This window comes from Trachinotus anak, unplaced genomic scaffold (assembly GCF_046630095.1).
Source record: "Trachinotus anak isolate AG129_WGS33_773 ecotype Australia unplaced genomic scaffold, CSIRO_AGI_Tana_v1 ptg000023l, whole genome shotgun sequence".
In the NCBI taxonomy this organism is placed as follows: Eukaryota; Metazoa; Chordata; class Actinopteri; order Carangiformes; family Carangidae; genus Trachinotus; species Trachinotus anak.
In genome coordinates, this window is record NW_027273874.1 from 3723957 (window position 1) to 3744279 (window position 20323).

Below are 20323 nucleotides of genomic sequence, written 5' to 3' on the forward strand. Positions count from 1 at the left end.
CCAATCGGAGTCTTGAGAAAAAAGTCTCATCGAGCGCAAAACACTTGTGGAGTATGATTATGTGGAGGCTTTAGCTAATAGCTGGTGTGCTGAATGTTTCTGTTGATCACTGATGGAAGTTTTAATTGATGTTTGGAGAATATTTCTGGCTAAATGAGTCTGTCTCTTGGTTGTTTGGAAAGGCTGCACTTGGCTTGCAGTGCCAAAGCCGGCCATCTGAACAGGTCACCGAATTTATCGCGGAGTTTTGAAATCTAATTTTTCTCATACTAAGTGGATTAATTTGCCAGAATAACAATCTAGATCTAATCTGTCCATTTGTTTCCTGCTTCTCCAAGATGCTGCCACTTGTTGCTTCCACTTCCCAAGAAAAAACAAAAACAACTGGAATAATTTCACCATGTTGTTTTTAAGCTGTTGCTGTGCCTAAACTGCTTGGCAACATTTTCAAGAAAAAAAAAAAATGTAAGTGACATAGAAATGTAATTTTTTTTTGAAGTGTGTAATCCAAAATCCTGATATTTGTGGGAGAACAATAGGATTCAAGCACTTAAAAAGGCTTTAAACGTCACATATTCTGCTTTTTCTGATCTGTTTCGAACTGCGTGATTCACAGTGTGACTAATGACAGATGGGCATGAGAAGCACTTCATACAAAATGTTATTTTTGTAAAGCACTGTTAGGTAATGTCAGAGGTTTTTGATAAGTGAGTGTGAATAATGCCTCTAAAATGCTGAGTGCTTTTTCAAGTTTTGTTGGGGATGTTCGGAGCAGATACTCTACACAGGTTTTTGGCAGATTTTTTTGTTCATTTCCAGTTTAACAGCCTTTTCCAGACCTGAGTTAATAACTTTGGAGTCAGGGGTTTGTTTCTCAATCAGACCAGATTACTTAAACCTAAAGGTGTTTTTTTTTTCCAAATAACTAAAAAACATCAAGCTAACACACACGTGACAGTGAGTTAACAGATGATATTTAGCATTTTGGGATGTAAAACTGTTATTTTGGACGTTTTGTGCATCTTCCTAAATGCTTTCCACTTGTGCTTTGATTCATTTTCCATTAAGAAGGCTTTTTACTTCCTCATGTGAATGTTCTGAGTGTGGTCTTGACAATGACAACGAGGGACCACTTTCATCCTCCATTTTCAGATTGTGTTAGAGTGACCACAAGAGGACAAACGCCTGCATTAATACTGTTCTCTCTGAAGCGGCCGGGGAGGGAGGATGTCAAGTCAGACCTGTTCCCCGTCAACTTCGCCTCTCTTAACCAACCCTTTCCAATGTCTGGCACCTTTCTCAAGGCTTTTCAGAAGAGCTGCACAATCACATTCACATCGAGGCTGAGGTGCGTTGGGTTAGATCCAATCACGTGTGTATGTTTTTGACTCAGCTGACACATTTAGGAAGCTGCTCTGTTGAGGAAGGAGTCCTAACTGACACCAAATCAATCAAAAATAAGCCCCCATAAAATGTTTTATTGTAGGTGGGATTTGACTGACGTTCTCGAGCCTTATAGGAACCAGCACTTGAGGCGGCAGAACATTTATTTACCTACAGCGGTGATATCATGACTTATCTAATGCAGAAGCACAGCAGGATGTACCTTCTTCTCTTGGGATATGACTTTAACTGCAGAGCCTGTGTATGTGGAAGCTATTTTCAGGAACTAAAATGAGCTGTATCTTTTACTGCTTCACATAAATACAAAGATCTAACTTCCTGAATGCAACCTTTAATTCTTGGGGACATTCAAACTTTATTCATACAGGTTGGTCCAAGGTGGGAGGTTCACTCTTGTTTTGCATGGGTGCAATGTTTGCACAGGACAATAAAAGCAAAGGCAAAAAATCCAGCAGTTAGAAAAAAAAAAAAAAATTCAAATAGAGCATAAGGATAAACTTGAGAAAAGGACATTAGGTTCTTAAACTCTATAATGTGGGAGTATCCATCAGCAGTTTCCTCATTTACTACCAAATTACGTAACCGCTCTCCATGAAAACATCCTAAGAATTACCAGATTGCCCCTATTTAGGAAACTATTAAGAAAATTTCCTGGGTATTAGCAGGAAAATAAGGGATAACATTCAAAAATCTATTTGATTAAGTTGAAAGGTTGCTGATTTTTTTTTTTTACTCTATTTGAGAAGGACTTAGGATGTAAAGATAAGCAGCTTTCAATGATGAGATAGTAACATTACTTTACTCCTGACGCTGCTGGTGGTTTTCCTCTGAAAAATAAGTGAAGCACTTGACAGTCATTAGTTTTCCTTGTGTGCCAGCCGTCGTTTGTTCCGAGTATCTGCCTGATTTTTTTCAAAATGGTGGACATTTGCTTCGGGAATGAAACTCATTTCGGGTTCCTCTGTTGTGCTGCATGACGATGACACAATTCCTGAGCAGCGTTGGGGGGGAAGCCTGCCATATACATGAGTCAGGTTACTGTAACATGTCTGTCTGCGCACCACTTCCAGCACCGAGGACAGACTGCTCAGCAAAGGACTGAACTCTGTCCAACAGCTCTGAGCGTCATGCTTGGTTCACTCTGCGATCACACTCTTCCCACACAACACAGGGCAGAACGCAGCCCCCCTACACACACACACACACACACACACACACACACACACAAATATATACACACATTTGGTCATGCCACCTTCAAAATTAACATGTCATTCCACAGTCAACAATCCCAGACTTCATGTAGGTAGGCTTCATAATCACAGCGAGGACTTGCAAAGCAATCAGTGCTGCTCGGGGGCCTCATCTGCATGAAAGCCCCCCGAAAATCAGCATCAGTCCTGCAAAGTCACAAAAAAAAAAAAAAAAAAAAAAAAAAAATGCCACTTACAGTAATGTGGCTCTCTCAGATTTAACGAGCAAAACAACAGCAAGGAAGTGGGAACATCACATCTACTCCTACGCAGGCAGGATGGCACTTCAGTTTTAAAGTTATGTAACAGTCCAACGGTGTGAGATTACATTCACTTTGCCCTCAGAGACGAGAGATCAGGATGCTTACAATTTAAATGTCTGAGTGGCTAATTGAACACACTCTGGCTCATAAAGGTGGATGTGGGGCAGAACACAGGTGCACACACGGCATTAGTTCACCTCTAGACCTGTGAAACCCAAAAATGAAAATAAAGATAATAAATGATCTGCATCATTCCTCACCTGCGCTGGATTTGAATAAGTCAAAACATCAGCTATACAACTGAACAACCGCTATGTGCATACAAAGAGTCAAAACTTTGGAGGCGTATTTCTTTTTTCTTTCTTCTTCTTCTCCTCTAAAGAATACAGCATTAAGATGTTTCCAAAAAAAAAAAAAAAAAAGATTTTATTGACTAAACTTGAGAGAAAGCCAAGTGTCAGTCTACACAGCCAGAACAAAAGCTCCTCTGACAACCTGAGGATAAACCTGGGGCTCATAACAATTACAACACCTCCACTTTGTGTCTTAAACGCCAGCCTGGAACAATGACATGAGAATCCCTAATTGTTCCTGCCTGGAGAGCGGAGCTTTCCCTCTCAATTAAAAAGAAACCACCACTTTGGCTGGAGCCAGGCTGAGTTGTGGGACACCCCGCAGATCCATGATGTTTCCTGATCACCGGCTGATTAATTGGCAGAGCTTGAAAGTCAAGGGGGGCACATGTGCATGAATCACTGAGCAGCATTGTTTACCAAGACGTCCCCTGCGGACCGGAAACTACGTTAAACAACAAAACGCCAACGCGCTTTGAACTTGAGAACAGACCTTTTTTTAAAGGAAGCAAGGGAAAAAATAAATAAACATTAATCCTGAATCTGTAGCCTGCGTGTGTGCCAACATCTCCAGCATCCTCACTTTTCATGGAGCCTGTTTTCTTTAAAGCATGGCCAAAAAAAAAAGAAAAAAAAGAAAGGGACTTACCTTGCCTGTGAAGGTGGGGACAGGTGGTGCTCTGCGGTGTGACTGAGCCTCCGGGAGAGTCTGAGGGTCTGTGTGTGGAGACGCTGCTGAGCCCCGGAGCCCGAGCACCACGCTGTGGGAGCGCAGGCTCGTCAAGGAGATGCGCGCAACGCCGGCGACAGGGCGGAGGAGCGCATTTTTTAATTCTGTCCGAGCATCTGAAGGGAAACACACAGTCGCGGCGGAGACACCGTGCGTGTGCGTGTGTGTGTGTGTGTGCGCGCCCCCTCCACCCCCCCCTTCCCGCCTCCCTCACTCTGTCACACACTCTCTCTCTCTCTCACACACACACACCAAACATGATCACATTATGTCACTGACTAATCTTAAATCTGTCAGCGACACCGCTGTTGACACGGAGGAAATAGTAGAAGATGAACATTTAAAAGATTACTGCGCAGATTTCTCAGCCCTTTACTCACTCCCATCGGATGACGTTTCTGCTTTTAGGTGTTTTATTACACAAAAAGTGTTTGAAACCCATAACAAAAAATAAATTTTTACTATTTTTACTGGTGACACCCAGGAGGCCCCTCAAGGACCCCTGGAGGTCCTCACACCCCACCATTGAGAACCAATGAATTAAGGAATATAAGAGTGATGCCAGGAAGTATAAAAACAAAGTATTTTAAGATGACAATTAAGATTATAATTTACATTATTAAAGAAATGCCTGCAGTTTTAAACCACAATAAAAAGGAACAGGTTCATATCTGTTATATCGCACAAAACATTAGGCTATGGAAACACTATAAAGATACAATAGGAGATTTTAAAGTGTTTTAAAGCCACTTAAAAACCATCACCTTCAATCACATGACGGACTTGTATTTACAACACTGTGTTCAGATGAATCATTTTGCATTTCTCACATTAATCAGAAGCATTACACTGAGTGTGGGGCAGCTGTTAGAGCGTCAAACAATCCTAACAGTGTGGTTTTTCTGCAAGCTCAATCTGGATCCATCTTTTTGTCCTTGTTACAGGTGAGGATGTGTCATTCAGCCTCTCCTCACTGGAGGGCGCCACAGGCTGTGTTTACAGCTTCACCTCCAAGGGCCGAAAGCATCGTGAGCTGTGGGAGAGTGGAGCATTAATTTAAAGCCGAATTTAAAGGGTTGAGTCTTTAATAAGGAAAGGTTTAGAGGCTGGTGCTGCTCTGTTTCAGGACCTCTATGGATTATTTAGTGAGTCTGACCAAATTTTATTTATAGTGTCTCATCTCACTGCAGGAAATGAAACTGAAGCGAACTGGTGTCAAACGGAAGTAACACTTTCACATGAAGGAAATGGCACCAAAAATAAACATGCGCCACAAAACATAGATATACTTAAACATTCATAGCTTACAGTTGACACACACCAACACCGACCCAGTCTGCTAGAAACGGCTTTTACATACTGCTCATTTTACTGAATAATGCATTTTATCAAACTATAGTAGTGACGTAACATTTTTAATGAATGTATCTGAGAATTTGCAGAGTGTTCACTGACCGTGTATTTTCTTTGTTGTCCCAATATCATCAACAGATAGCAACTAAAGCTTGATTAAACTTTGTTTTATGGTTAGGCCCTCAAAGCACTTGGTTAAATATTGAAAAAGTCGTTAATTAAATTATGCGTTTTAGCACCGAGGTCAGAGTTAAAGGTAGCCTGATGTTTTACTGGAGCTTAAAGGTGTTTCTAATAAGCTGATCCTCTCACCTCTCAGTATAATGGTGCTCAGCACAAACCCACCTTTAACTGTGACATCAGTAATGAATGAATGGATGAACTGAATTGGACTTCATTAGATTATACATGTAATGAGGTGGCCTGAATATATATATATATGACATATAGGGCTGCAACTCATTTTCTCCAGTACAACTTTGTTTGGGAGCACAGGTTGTTTTCTAATCCATCCATCCATTATCTATACTGACTATACAGACTCTGTCCTGTTTCTACATGACTATGTTCCCACGGGCGAAGCCAGATCCATAAAGAAATGGTTTTCACCAGTTAGACATGGAGGAGGTTGACAGGACTTCTTCCTTGCCGTACAGAATTGACTGACTGATCGCTTTAAAGGCACTCACTGGGCTGGCTCCTGCTCACATCTCAGACACGTTAAACCCTCAAATCTCATTAAGGTCTCTGAGGTCGTCTAGGTTAAAGTTGCTGGCAGTTCTACAGTCTAGACTGGACCATCATGGGGGACTGCACTTTGGTTGTTGTGGGCCCCAGACTGTGGAATTTGTTATAATAACAGCTCCAGGAAAAGTGAGGCAAGAGAAGCTGGTTTGTATCTTTCAACAATGATGTGATACAGTGCTGGACATAAATGATGAATGAAATTAAGGAAATAAACAGGGTAATAAAAAAGACAATATAAAACATATATAGCCCTACATAAAGCCCTGACCTGAACTCAATCCAACACCTTTGGGATGATCTGGAACATGAACTCTGAACAGGTCTCATCAACCTGCAGCCTGGTTAAAAAACCACATGGAAAACCCTCCCAGAAGATTGGAGGCGTCTCTAGAAGCAGATCAATGTGCGTGGTTTTGGAAGGAGATGCTCAACAATCACATACGGATTTAATGTTTGGCTGTCTACATACTTTTGGCCACATTGTCACTGTCTTTCAGCAAAAGGTCAGACTTTAACTTAATTCTGGTGTTCCTATCCTAATTTCATGCCATGTAATCACATTTCGGATCTGATTAAGTTTGAAACATGGTGATGTGCCTCCTAATACACATTCCTCATTATTAGTTTTTCTGTTTGTAGTGTTTGTTGGTGCTATGCCAGCTCCAGATGTTGTTTGGTGCCTGGCAGTGGACCATTATTGTCTGAGCCTCAGCTACGCATCTTAATGGCCACATTCATTCCTCTGCACGCTCTTTAATCCAATCAAATTTGTTTTCTCGTTTCTTCCAAGAAGACTTGCTTTCTTTTCATTTTCATGCCTCTCTGGACTCATTCTCGCAGATGATGAGCGTGACTGTGAACTCCTGCCACTCTGAAAATGATGACACTGACACTCAATGACAATTATGAAAATGTTCATGTTTTCCTCTGTAATTTTAGTGGAAGTTGTGATTGGAAAAAAAAAGTTGTTTAACACATTTATGCTCTTAGTTCTTCATTTTTGCTCTTGGTTTTTTTTTTTTTTATTACCACCACATGGTTATATGCCTCAGCCAATGTCATCACTTAATTATTTTATATCGTATTAAATATACCTATTTAATTGACTAAATCTTTTTTCTTTTATTTCACATAATTAATTTATAGTGTACATTTAATTTAGTTTAAAATAATTTGTTTCAATTTAACAAATACATTTTTCTCCATTTAATTTAATTGAGCTAATTTTTCTTTTCTTTTTTTTTTTCCATATTTGGAAATTCATCTGTTGTATTTATTTGAATACTTTTTGAACTAATTCAATGATACCATAAACCATAAGTGTTTGACATGAATAAATGCTGGATAAAAAGTTAAGGGTATAACTCTGGCAAATTTCTTGGCAAGCCACTCAATGGTTGTAGGGAAATTTCACACAAAAGTCAACGTCATGGTAACGCTACAGGAAAAGTCAGTGGATCAACTGGGAACCATGAGTGTCTGCAGCAAACTTCATGTCAATTCATCGACAGACAGACAGACAGTTCCATCCCTGGAGCCATACCGCTAGCATGGCTAAAAATACAGATGTGACCTCAGCGTCCCGGGCCTGGTAATACTGACTCTCACTCTGCTTTTGGGTGAAATTACAAAATTACAGCCTCAAAATTGCAGCGTACAGCCCTGCCTGCAATGAGGGAAATTTTGAGATTTCAAATAGCAAAAAAAAAAAAAAACTAATTTACTGTCACCTTTTCTATTTGCTTTTTTTTTATTTATAGCATCATGCACAATAGAACCAATCTCCAAAAACTCATAAAGAGACATAGCCACACTTCCTTTGTCTTTTTCATATGAATAACTCAGGCTGATCAAACCACCACCACAAAAAAAAACTGTATCACTCCAAAGTCAGGATGTGGTTTTTTTTTAATGTCCCATTTTCTCGAGCTGCGGTCTGCTGCACGCCTTCAGGGCGGAAACTCTGCTTCAGATGTTGTGTGGCTCTCAGTGTTTCATTGCTGGGTGTTTGCCACGTTAGGACAGCTTCCTCTTCCTCCAGCATCTTTCACATGCCAGATCACTGTGGGCCAGTTCCTCCGTCCACTGAGTGGAAAAATCACTAGTGTGGCAATCTGCAGCCACTCGGAAACCAACAGCGCTGAGATAATGTTAATTAATTGGAAGCCCAGACACACACACACACACACACACACACACATGAGTTACCTCTATTTCCTTTTTTGCCCTTCTGCTCTCGCTCTTCTCTGTACACACACACACACACACACTCATGCCGCCCACAGCCCTTCAGAGTGTGAACTAAAATGGAAGTGATGTGTTGTGGTTTCAACGCTGCGCAAAACATCTCTGACTCACCAAAAGAGAAATGAGCGGGGACACAGGCACTGCTACACTGTCGGTGTGTGTATATGTGTGTGTGTGTGTGTGTGTGTGTGTGTGTGTAGAGGAGTGTTATCATGTTACACCCATGTCATATATTGTGTGCATGCTCATGTCGGACGCTGGGGGCAGGACGTGGAGACAGGCAGGTGTGTTGCCGCTCAGACCTCAGAGTAGCTGCAGAGCAATAGGTGGCAGCTCGGAAAGGTTGTGTTTTCTGTGTGAGATCCATTTTTACATCCTTCGTTACAGCAGAGGTTAGTAGAAGGGCTGCACTTTACACTTCTACTCCACATAGATAAAGATATTACATGTAAAACATGTGATTAGCTTTTTTTATTTGTATTTAACTTTAAAACTTGAAATATATTTTCCTGATTTTAATAAACTGTACTTTCACACTCAGTGTCTAAAGAATTGCACGACGGTGAAAAACATCAAGGGTATGAGACTAAATCCACACACACACACGTGCCAAGACTCTCACATGCACATGCATTTCCCACAATGCCCGAGGGCTGAGCAGCATATGACAACAGGCAGAGGAGCTGACTTTTGTCGTCCATGTCCCCGGCACCCTGTTATTCCTCTGTCTGTCGGTTCCCTCCCTTCATCGCAGATCAGTCCTCCGCTGCACGGCTCAGTGACATAGTCGAGTTGACACCTCGTTCACATCTCCCGCACCCGGAGACAGAAACAGCTGAGTCACAGAGTCCGGACTCTGTGGTTGGATAACGACAGCGGCGGCCAACAAACCGGAACCAGGTAGACAGCAGTTTGTACTGAATCAGTTTGCTCCCGACAGAATTGCACTGAGCTGAATTTTAACGACAGTACAATAAGTTAATCCTCAGTCTAGTGCTTTTCAGAGCGAGAACTGAGGGCGTCTGCCAAGCGGACAGGATCTGCAAGGAATTTGACCTGTTTAATTGGCCGACTGTAAGAAAGTGCGAGTGGGGTGGCTTTTTCGTTCTCACCACGGCGTAAACAACACGCTCAGGAGCAAGTAAGAGGAAAAAAACTGAAAACACCAGTGATCAGTTCATTCTCGACCTGTTTGCAAAAGGCTTGGAGCCTTTTCCAGAGATTTTAACCGTATCAGACAGTCTTCACCAGCAGATGCGGGTTACTCAGTTGTCATGGCGATGGACATCACTCACCTTTAGCTCATGAGTTAACAATTATCTGATCTTAAAAGCCCTGGGAATAAGCCAGTAAGAGGACCATGAGTCCAGATTGTTTTGTCAAAGCCAAGAGCGAACTTTCATGTTTTCGTGTTTTTTCATGTTCATGTTTTTTAGACATGAAATGGTTGTAGAACAGCTGCTAAGCTCACATGTCCTTATGACAGTTTTAACTACAGGTGAAGACCATGTCATATATTGGAAAGCTCTGGAAAAGGCCAAAAAGTGGAAAGGTCTAGACTGAACTTTCATTCTTCAAGACTTTCTGAAAGCATCCTTACTTGCCAAATGCACCCAGTGCTGCCTCCCAGAGTTTAAAGACTCACACTGGGAAATAAAATACAGGATGCAAACTGTATTTTAGGATGTTTATAGCTTTACCTTTTGTTGCATATTGTTCATAATGAAATATATATATCATATATAAGTCACTTGGCTTCATCTCCTCCAACTCTTCCAACTAAACCTGAAGTAAACTGAGATGTCAGATTAAATATTAGTACCCTCTGAGTGAGAGATTTATACTCTGTTCAGTCCATTAAGTATAAAAAGTGTATACTTTACAGCACAGCAATTGATTTCAAAGGATACCATCATTTTTTAGATTGATTTACTTCCTTCTAAGCCTCTGTTTGTCTCAGTTTATGTAAGAGCAGCAAAAAAAATCAGATTGCAAAAACATGAAACTTCCTTCAGAGGACGGGAAAATCAATGTCTGCTCACAAAAGAAGAAGATCAATCTAAAACTGAAGTTATGCTTTGGAAAATAATCAGCAGTGACCTAAAGGAAAAAACATGGTTTCTTCTCTGTCTCCTGTAGATAAAACAGTCTGTAAAGCCTGTAAATCAAATGAGTTTTTCTTCCTAATTCAATTTTAACAATTCATTAATGTCTTAATAAACCCACTGGTCATTGAGTGGGTGTGTTATGTGTCAGCCTGTATTAATACAGAAGCCTCCAGCCCACATCTAATGGTATTAATGCGAATCAGCAGAGAAAAGCTCAGAGCAAGAAACTGAATGCATTTATATTTGTGGCATGAAAATGGTCACTACTAATGTCAGTAATTGAAAGTTTAGATTTGTTTAAATGCCAATAGGTGGCAAGACGTTTCGTTGTGTTTGTGGATTAAAGAAAGACAGGAGGAGAACGAGCAGAAAGGGACAGCGAGAACTCCCACATCAGAGCCCATCCAGTGGAGCAGACACTTCATAAAAATGTTTTGACACCGACATCTGTTCGCGACGCCGCACGTCAGCTGACGTCTCCTGATCTCCCTGCAGCTGTCGGCCCTCTCTCTCTCTCTCTCTCTCTTCCGCAGTCATCACAGGGTTTCGCTGTGTCTGAAAACACTGAGACGGAGGTGAGATCACACAATACAAACTCCCAGTACCTGAAAATCTGCGGCCACCTGAGAAGATCTGTCTGTCGGCCTGCAGATGAGTCTGGCAACTTAAAGTATGTGGTGTGTGTGTGTGTGTGTGTGTGTGTGTGTGTGCATGGACTGAATACACACTGTCAGGAAAACACTCAGTTTACCCATGTTTATAGCCCATAAAAGATCCTTTGTATGAAAAGTTAATGAGAAATTCTGAAATGTACTGTTATAGATTTGTACAAGTGCTATGAGAATAAGCTTCCACAACATTCATCAGATTTATATTTCATTACATAATCAGTATTATTGATAATAAAATCTCATGTGTCTGCTTATAAATCATATGGTACGAAAGTGAGAGAGAAAAGAACAATCAGTTGTCAGTCACATTTCAATCCTCAGCAGCCACTGCTTCACCTCCACCTCCACAGTGTCTCCCTTTTTTCTATATACATATATACAGTAAATGCACTTAAACGCTCCACCTACAGTCCTCTCCTCTTCGTCTGTCATATATATATATATAAGCATGCCACTGCCAGCTTCTAGACAGACACAGATATAGAAAACAGGAAGGGAGTGATGGATGTGTGTGTGTGTGTGTGTGTGTGTGTGTGTGTGTGTGTGGAGGTGAGAGAAGACGGGAGAATATGATTAAGTATCTTTTTTTTTTTCACTGAGGGGCGGGGGCGGCGGTGGTGAGGTGAGGGACGTGTAAAGTGGGAGGACGACAGGCGTGACGATCACACCTCTGGCTGACTAATCCCTCCTCCGCCATCGGCAAATTAATCTGTTAAGCAATGAGAGGCCTGGATGAGTGACAGACGGGTGGATGCACACAGGAAATAGGTCGGGGTCATTCGTTTGCACCCAAAGTCTGGAAGATATTTGAAAAGAAGATCAATACACTTCCTCGTCTATTATAAGTCAACCACGGTTTCTAAGCGCCGATTAACAGTGGATGAGGATTTCACTGAACATTTATGATTGTGATTTCCACTTTAGCAAAAAGAGTCTAAGCTCTATGAGGAGTTACATATCAGAGCCACATCCTGTATCAACCCTCCATCTTAAACCTGTATTAACTGAGTTTTTTGATTGCGGTAAACTCAACATATGTTCACGTTACCGCCTCATTTCTCCAGCAGATATGCAGCATCGGTAGCATTCCTGCTTCTCTGTGAGTTATGAGCATCTCCATCCACTTCACACGTTGGCATGTGATCTAATGTAATGAGGTAATATGGCATCAATTGCAATGAATTACACGGGAAACCATGATCTCATTTATATAGCTTCAGACTTTGGTGTCTTTTCTGCATAATTCAAGCGTAAGTGCACAAGTTGAAGGTCGTGACAATAAAGCAGAGCTGTACAACCACTGGGAATAAAATGAGCTTCGTGACTGTTTTTTTGTTTATATATATATATATATATACAGTTGGATGAGTTACAGTTGATGATGGATACAGTTGAGGAAATTAAACATAAATGCAGTTTGGTATGTAGCTACACTATATTTGATTTTACTATCATTTGTGATTTTATACATGTTAGTATTACAGACTGAGAGGCTGCCAATGCAAGAGACAGATAAATACAGCTCACACAGCCAGCATCTGGAGGTATTCTTTGTTCAGTTTCTCTAGCAGCAACCAGCTGGTCTGGTCTTTAGCTGACCAAAGATGAGCTCAGGTGGTGTTTCTGTTGGTGTGTTGCCAGAATGTGGGGTCTGGATGGGACATAATTGTGTTTTTTGCAGAAGAGATTTTCACTTGTGTTTGAATATTTTATGGTAATTATTCTGAGGTTTCTGCAGGGAGAACAACAGGCTGCAGCAGATAACAAGACACCAGATCTCTTCCTCCAAGCTCCCACTGAGCTCACCTGCATGTGAATGTGTGTGTGTGTGTGTGTGTGTGTAGTTCGGCGTGAGAAAGAGTGCTCAGGGTGTCCCCATGGACAGTATGAAGCTTTGTCTCTGAGCCCCCCCAGAGTAGAATAGGGTCAGATTGAGATTCAAGTTCGCCGCCATCAAGGACACATCCGCAGCTGTGATCACCACACACACACACACACACACACACACACACACAGGAGTGTGCTTTCAATCTGCATTCAAAGAGGGAGTCTTTAGGGAGAGACAATGGCAGCACATGCATATATTTGGACATGTAATGAGGGCACAGTCCACCAATTAAGGAGGACTGGTGTGTGTGTGTGTGTGTGTGTGTGTGTGTGTGTGTGTGTGTGTGTATGTGTGTGTGTGTATGTGTGTGTGTGTCAGGACCACTAGTCCCGGCAGGGGATGGAGACGGAACCCAGCGGAGGGGAACCGACCCCATTCAGAGCTGGTAATCCAATTCTGAAAGCTGTCTTTCAGGAGGAGGAGGGTGTGTGTGTGTGTGTGTGTGTGTTCAGTCCAGAGTGGGTGGGGTGGGGTGGGGGGTAGAAGTAGCAGAGAGTAGTTCTTTAATGTGAATGCAAAGCAGGGGAGCGGTCAGATTACCCCCCTCCTCTCTCCTCCAGTAACCGTTCATTTGTTTTGTAAATCCGTGGCTCCCCCTCTCCGGGCCACAGCGCACATTTAAGACCACCGCCTTAACCCCCCCACACCCCCAACCCCCACCTCCTCCACCAGCCCTCTGTCCTTCTGTTCGATAACCCAATAACCAAGTACTTTTATCGGAGGCTCGAGTTTCACGCTCCAGCTCTTTGGGATCCTGAACATGACAGAGAAAAGGACCCAAAAGAGAAGCGAGACAGACCCGGAGCTGACTGTATTTCTGCACATTAGCTGAAAATACTTGATGTTCCCTCTATATTTGTTTTTTCCAGCAGCAGTGTCCATAATCTTGTGCACTGTCACTATGCTTTATGGGAATGGTTTATTATCTTCAGCATTTTATTTTTTGTTTGTCTGTTCGTTTTGTTTTTTTTTTACCATTGCTCACCAGATGAAGGCTTGTTGAGGATGTTAGGAGCTAATATTACAGTGAATAATAGCAGGAAAAGCATCCACACAATTTGATCTGTGCAATATTCAGTTATCGAGGCCAATTTGTCTCTGTTTATGTTTGAATATTACAAAAGATTTTTTAAATCTGAGTTCCAAAATAAAATAAAACAAAACGTCAGCAAACGCTCTGTTGCTGCGACACTGTCATTCAAAATGTCAATCAATCAATCCGAATATTTTATCGATCCCCAGTGGGAAATTGGGTCATGTTACAGTTGCTCCATGAAGAATAGAAATGCAAGAATAGAGAATGACTTAAGAGATAAAGAATAAAGATAAGATAAATATAAACATAAGAAATATCCTTAAATCATGTTGTAAAAATATACAATATAAATATAAATGCAACAGTATATTGATAGGTAGTCACCCAGTTTTAAAATTGCACTTGTAAATGCATGTCCTGTACAAGTCACTCTTTTTAAAATCATAAATATGTTCGTTAGACATTTGAAAACTAAACCAGTGATAAGCCATGATTAAGAGCAATTTCAAGGTTGCCAGGTCTCTTGCTGGTGAAGCTCACTTTCCAATAAGCCATATGCCTGCAAATATAAATGACAATAAGTTATTAAACAGATTATAGATTCTGCATGTTCATAAAATAAACATGCAAATGCAAAAAGCTGATACATCATTTTGCATGAGGTTATAAATGTGAATAAATAAACCATCGGATCTACAGTTATGTGAAAACAGATGGATTTCTGTCCATGTGTCCACATTCTTTTAGCGTCCTGTGCCACAGTCTAATTAGTCCCATCACAGTTTCATATTCAACCGACAATATTTCACTATTTAAAATAGCTAAACCTTCATTTCATTGTGGAGCTGTGAGATTTCTCACACCTGGCAAGGTACCAGCTCATAGCTGATCTACAAAACAAGAACAAGTCATTTATTAATGATTAGGAAGAGGTACCACATTCTCTGTTTTTCTTAAATACCACATGGAGTCAAAATCAGCAGCTGGTTTTCTCCCAGCAGAGGTCTTCCTGAGCTGTGCTTGTCACCAGAGGACCTTGTGACTGTGAGTGTGAAATGACGGGCCCCTGGGCACAGATGCCCAAAGGTGTCCCATGTGACCTAGCAGAGCCCCACAGTGAAGATGTTTTCAGATAAACATTTGACTGAGCCTTTTGACTCGTCAGCAAGAAATGTTTATAAGAGTAACTTTACCCAGACACTCTGGCTTTGGGGCCCCATTGAACCCTTTGGTCCCCAAGTCAATGTAAAACACAGTGGTGAGCATCGTCTTGCAAAAAGACCAACTTTTAGATGTTTGGGGACATAAAATCAAAGTGAAAATCAATTTAAGAGCCATCAGCTCCTCTTTAAAAATAAAAGAGAATTTTACTGTGAAAATCAGACAAAAACAAAAACTTGAGTTTTGTTGACAAAGTTTGTTGTGGTGCGTTCAGGAAGCACGCGAGAGGAAAGTGAAGCCCAGTCCTCTGAATGATGTATGGATGAATGCTTCAGACTGTTGCATTATTGAAACAAGGCAACAGAAAAGCACGCTCCCTCCTCCATGAGAGATGCAGTCACTCTCAGCTTCAGTCAGAAACACATCTGCTTGTTTTGAAACACAACATGAATCATAATTAAAGAAAAGAAAAAAGCTGCAGCGGTGAAGTGAGATGCATAATTCACTGGTGTTTTGTCAAAGTCAGAGGTGTCGGAAAAATCTTAGAAAGAAGATAGAAAGGTGGTGGGAGGAAGAATGTGATGTATTTACACTTTGATCTTCACTGGTTGTGTCCTTTGAGGATTTTCTTTTGCCAACATGATGGTTTTTTAATCGTTTTTAAGCTTCTTTGGCAGCAGAAGTGAAATTCTGCCGGCGAAGGCCAGAGGACTGAGGAGAGGTTGGGATACAGACAGAGAGGCTGTGAGAAAGACGCACGAGAGGATGGAGGGAAAGAAAAAGGCAGGAAAAGGGCAGAGAAAATGAAATGTGTGTGTGAGAGGGGGCATTGAAAGAGAGAGAAAAAGAGTGGCTGATAATGAGCGGGGTGAGGGGTCCCCTGTTAGGCCCACCAGGTCTCCGCAGGCTGCTGGAAGAATGGAGCGCTGCAACAGAGCGGCCGTTATTTTCTTTGTGAGCCCAGGAAACCGGAGATGCTCCTCCGCTCGGCTACTGAGTGACATCAGCCGCTTGGGGAGAAGACACACACACACACACACACACACACACACACACACACACACACACACACGAACAGACGAACTTTCACTGCACATTAAAACACACTTTACACATCCACACAGAAACTTAAAGCAAACCCCCTCCCCTCCCATGCACCCAACACAGCACGAAATGCCACACGTGCCTGCACTCTGCTCAAAAAGGCCGAGCCCAAGTACGCGACGCCCTCATCACACGGCGACTAATTATTCAGACTGGCTCCTCGCAGCAGAGGCTCACAGTGCAGACAAAGGAGGAAGGAGAAGAACACAACAGACCACCGCAAGCTACAAACTCTCTTTTACACACTTCAAAATACAGCTCTGTGATGTGTGCGAGCTAAATGTTATCCAGGCCTTTATATGTTTCTTAAAGGTCCCATATTGTAAAAAGTGAAATTTCCATGTGTTTTTGGTTGTGAAGCAGGTCCAGGTTCTGCATTAGTTCTGTGAAAGGATCAAAGTGCTGAGTCCACAGAGATTCCTCGGCCTCCCAGGGCTGTGAGATCAGCTGGATCAGATACCGCCTTTCCTCCAGAGCAGATCTAGTGCCAGTTCAGAGTTGGTTCTTGCTTTTCCGCAGGGTAGCGAGCCCCCATACAGCCACATCCTCACGTCACTGTGTAGCCCACATCTGTTTATGTCTCCGCTTTCCCAGCAACCACAGCGTGGTCCGCCACCAACGCTAGTGTCAGACCACATTGTCTTTTTACAAGGGTTTTACTGAAGCTCTGTTTTTTTCCTCTTCTTCTTCTTTTGATTAGTCAGACTAGATGCTACACTGGCTCAACCTTTTTTTATTTTTTCATGGCGATCACAAAGCTTAACTCAGTCTGGTAGGTCACAATAATCTAACCCCCAGCCTCTGACGTAAGCGGTTCTTGGTTCTGGAAAGTGTTGGTGCTGCTCTTGAACCAGTTCTCCCGACCAAGAGCTGGTTCTTCAGCTGTCGGTTCGAGATGAGGCACCAGCTACGAACTGGCTCTTCAGCCTAGAACGAAAGGGGGGTAAAAGGTAGTTCGCCTCTTAGAAGTCCGGGAGTAACCCATGACAACCGACATCCTCCGCCTCATCATGCCTACACGAGAGAGCTTCAACATACAGGATTTTAATAACTAGTAATGATATCGGATCAATACAAGAAACATTACAGGGGTTATTAATTCCTAATAGAAAAATCACATCATTTCATATTCAACTAAATGAATTCCTAGCACGGTTCAAAATGATAACTCATGTGTTACTGTTATATACTCGTCATTGTGAAAAGATGTTGCATTAGGATGTTATATGAGGATGTTTTCATAGTCTCATGTAACTTATTTTCACAATATACAGATACACAAGCCTAACCACCCACCACTTCCCCACACACACACACACACACACACACACACACACACACACACAGATACATCCCTGAACCCTCTGAATGGCTAAATATTTGCATATACTGCTGTTCCAATTACCCTCCTGTCTTCCGCCTCTGCTCTTTTATCTGCGGGTGCAGTCGGGGCTGTGTGAGGTTTTAATGAAAGTGAGACGGGCCCCTGTCATCTCTCTGACACCGCCTGCTGTCGCTTTCTCATTACACCGCTGCAGCAAAAAGGAACCAAAACAAAAGTCTTCTGTGAGGCCGAGGGGCGTTGTAACTGTAACTCTGTAACTGTAAACACGTGTAAATGTAAACATGCTGCTTTCAACATTCAGACGTTATGAACATGTGACGTAATTTGGTGAAATGAGTGTGAAGCTCTGTGCGTGACAAGTAAGAGAAATACAGAAATACGGTGCTCCACTTGCATTTTCCACCCAATAAAGAACAATATGAAGGCAAAATGATTGAGGACAGTCTGATTTTGAAGTAAAGAAAGGAAGGAAAATAAAGGTGATATCACTTAAGTTATTTTTAGCTTCTTTTTTGCTTTTTAATCATAGTTAATCTTATTTTACCGGGATCAAAATGATACTTAAATCCTAACTGGATTTGTTGCCTAAACTGAATTGTTAGCTGCACGTGACAGACAGGTGCACAGAAATGCACCCACCGTTATGTTGGCTGATTCTGCTCAAACTGAAATTAGATATTTTTACTTAGGTATAAATAAATAAATATCTCCTTGGTGGTTGTTGTTGGTGGTTAAAATTGTGATTTCTAAAGAGAAATAGATATTATTTATCTTTGTGCAGTGACAGTGACGCTGTATTAGTGTGAATCACAAAGTCAGACTGACGATTACTCCGACCTCGCCGTGGCTGGAGTCCTGGAGCAATGTGTGGGGGGATCATGTTAACTAAGTCACTCATACAGACATTTTGACATGTCACAGCAGGCAGCACGCAGGTCTAATTAATGACCAACAACAGTGGCTTCGTGACATTTAGTTCGGCCAGTTCCTGAGCCGTGGCACACCTCAGCTGCAACTCTGAAACAGAAATTAAACACAGCCATCTTTAATGTAATAGACCTACGGCACGGCTTCCATTAGTCTCAGTAAACCATTGTTGGACAATACCAGGATAATCAGCTCACCTGAATGGATGTATAATGTTTATCATGTTCACCATCTTAGTTTGGCTTGATGTTATTATGCCAACATTTGCTTATTTGCAGGTATTTGGTCATAAGTCAGAGAATTGGACAAAGTGACACTTTCAACCTGATGACAGTCAGGGGATGAGTCAGCCCTGAATGTCTGTACAAGTGGAAACTTTGACTTCCTGCTGGTGTTAGAGAAAAACACACGGCTGTTCTCCTGGGTCAATAGGATCGATCCTCTGGGATCAGGAGTATCTGTACTAGATTTATAAATAAATCGTCTGTGAGATATTTAAGTCTGGACCAAAGTGGTGGACTGACCAGGTTTCAGGTGATCTATGCTACAAGCTAATTAATATGAGTTCATTAAACTAACCACACTAATAAAGAAAGATGAGGGCAGACGTAACAAAGCTAAGATGAGACTGATGAGGCAAACTTAGACATCAACGTTTACCTGCGAAATCTTAGCCAAATGAAATTTTGTCGTTGCCCGAATCAACTGGACCAGACTGTTTCCGTCAGGTGACAAACACCTGTCTCCAAAATGTCAGCATTTCAAGAACCACACCACACTGGGACATTTTTATGGGGTTTAAATTTTACATTAAATCATATCAAACCTGGTTTACGAACAATACATACCACTGACACTGTGGACTTATGAAATCTCTCTGTCTGGGTTTAGATGATTGAAACTGAAAAGAAGAGAAAAGTTATCTTCCCAGCCGCAGTCTGTGTCATTTCCTATGCTCTTTGTAGCTCTGTACACCTACACACTCACACTTGCCCTGGACTTGCCTTCTTGCTTGAAGTTTGGAGCTAATGAATGTTTATGGAGGAGTTTCCACAACCAGCCAATAATAAACCTGACAGCCCGCTAAACAAATTCAGACACACACGCAATGGCAAAGATATAAAATTCGCCGCAGAGAAGACAAAAGAAGAGCTCACTACCTCAGATGTACACCTCATGCACTGCATTAAAACAGCACAGAAACACACGTGTGCAGAATATACTGTATGTCTTCACACGTACACGGAACTACACACTGAACGACTCAGTTCACTGCTTTCCAACCAACATATATATTAACCAACTTCAGTATGTAAAACACATATTCACCAAGTCTCTGACACAAACTCACAGGAACATCTCTCATCGATATCGAGCGGGCTTCACTCTGCAGGGAACAAAGTGTTCGTTTTATTTTAGATCACAGCTCCTGTGTGGGCTCAGGGTCAGAGAGTGGCGCACTGTGGAGGGATGTATGAGGCGTGCTTTGAACTGTGGTCATGGGAGTCTTCGTAAAAACAACGGGGCCGTAGGTGGAGGTTTTAGGTTCGCAGTCGATTCAGCCACCGGAGCCCCTGCACAGCTTGACGAAAACAAGGGTTGTGTGTGTTTATTTTTTATATATGTGCATTTTGGCTGAGTTTCCTGGCGCGTGAATGCAGGATGCCACATCGGCTTGAAAGTTTGAGGGTTCCTCCATCTATGCAGTGAAGAAAAAGTATAGGACGGACGGG

At 41.9% G+C, this 20323-nt stretch overlaps 1 protein-coding gene across 3 annotated transcripts in view; it reads right to left on the bottom strand.

Moving 5' to 3' along the window:
- Positions 1-4181, bottom strand: part of rin1b (Ras and Rab interactor 1b) — a 29335-nt gene extending 25154 nt beyond the window's left edge. For all 3 annotated transcript variants that reach the window (XM_071459421.1, XM_071459420.1, XM_071459418.1), the window contains exon 1: positions 3923-4181. The gene's annotated coding sequence lies outside the window, so the exon portion shown is untranslated. The remainder of the gene's footprint in view (positions 1-3922) is intronic.
- Between the last annotated feature and the right edge of the window lie 16142 nt (positions 4182-20323).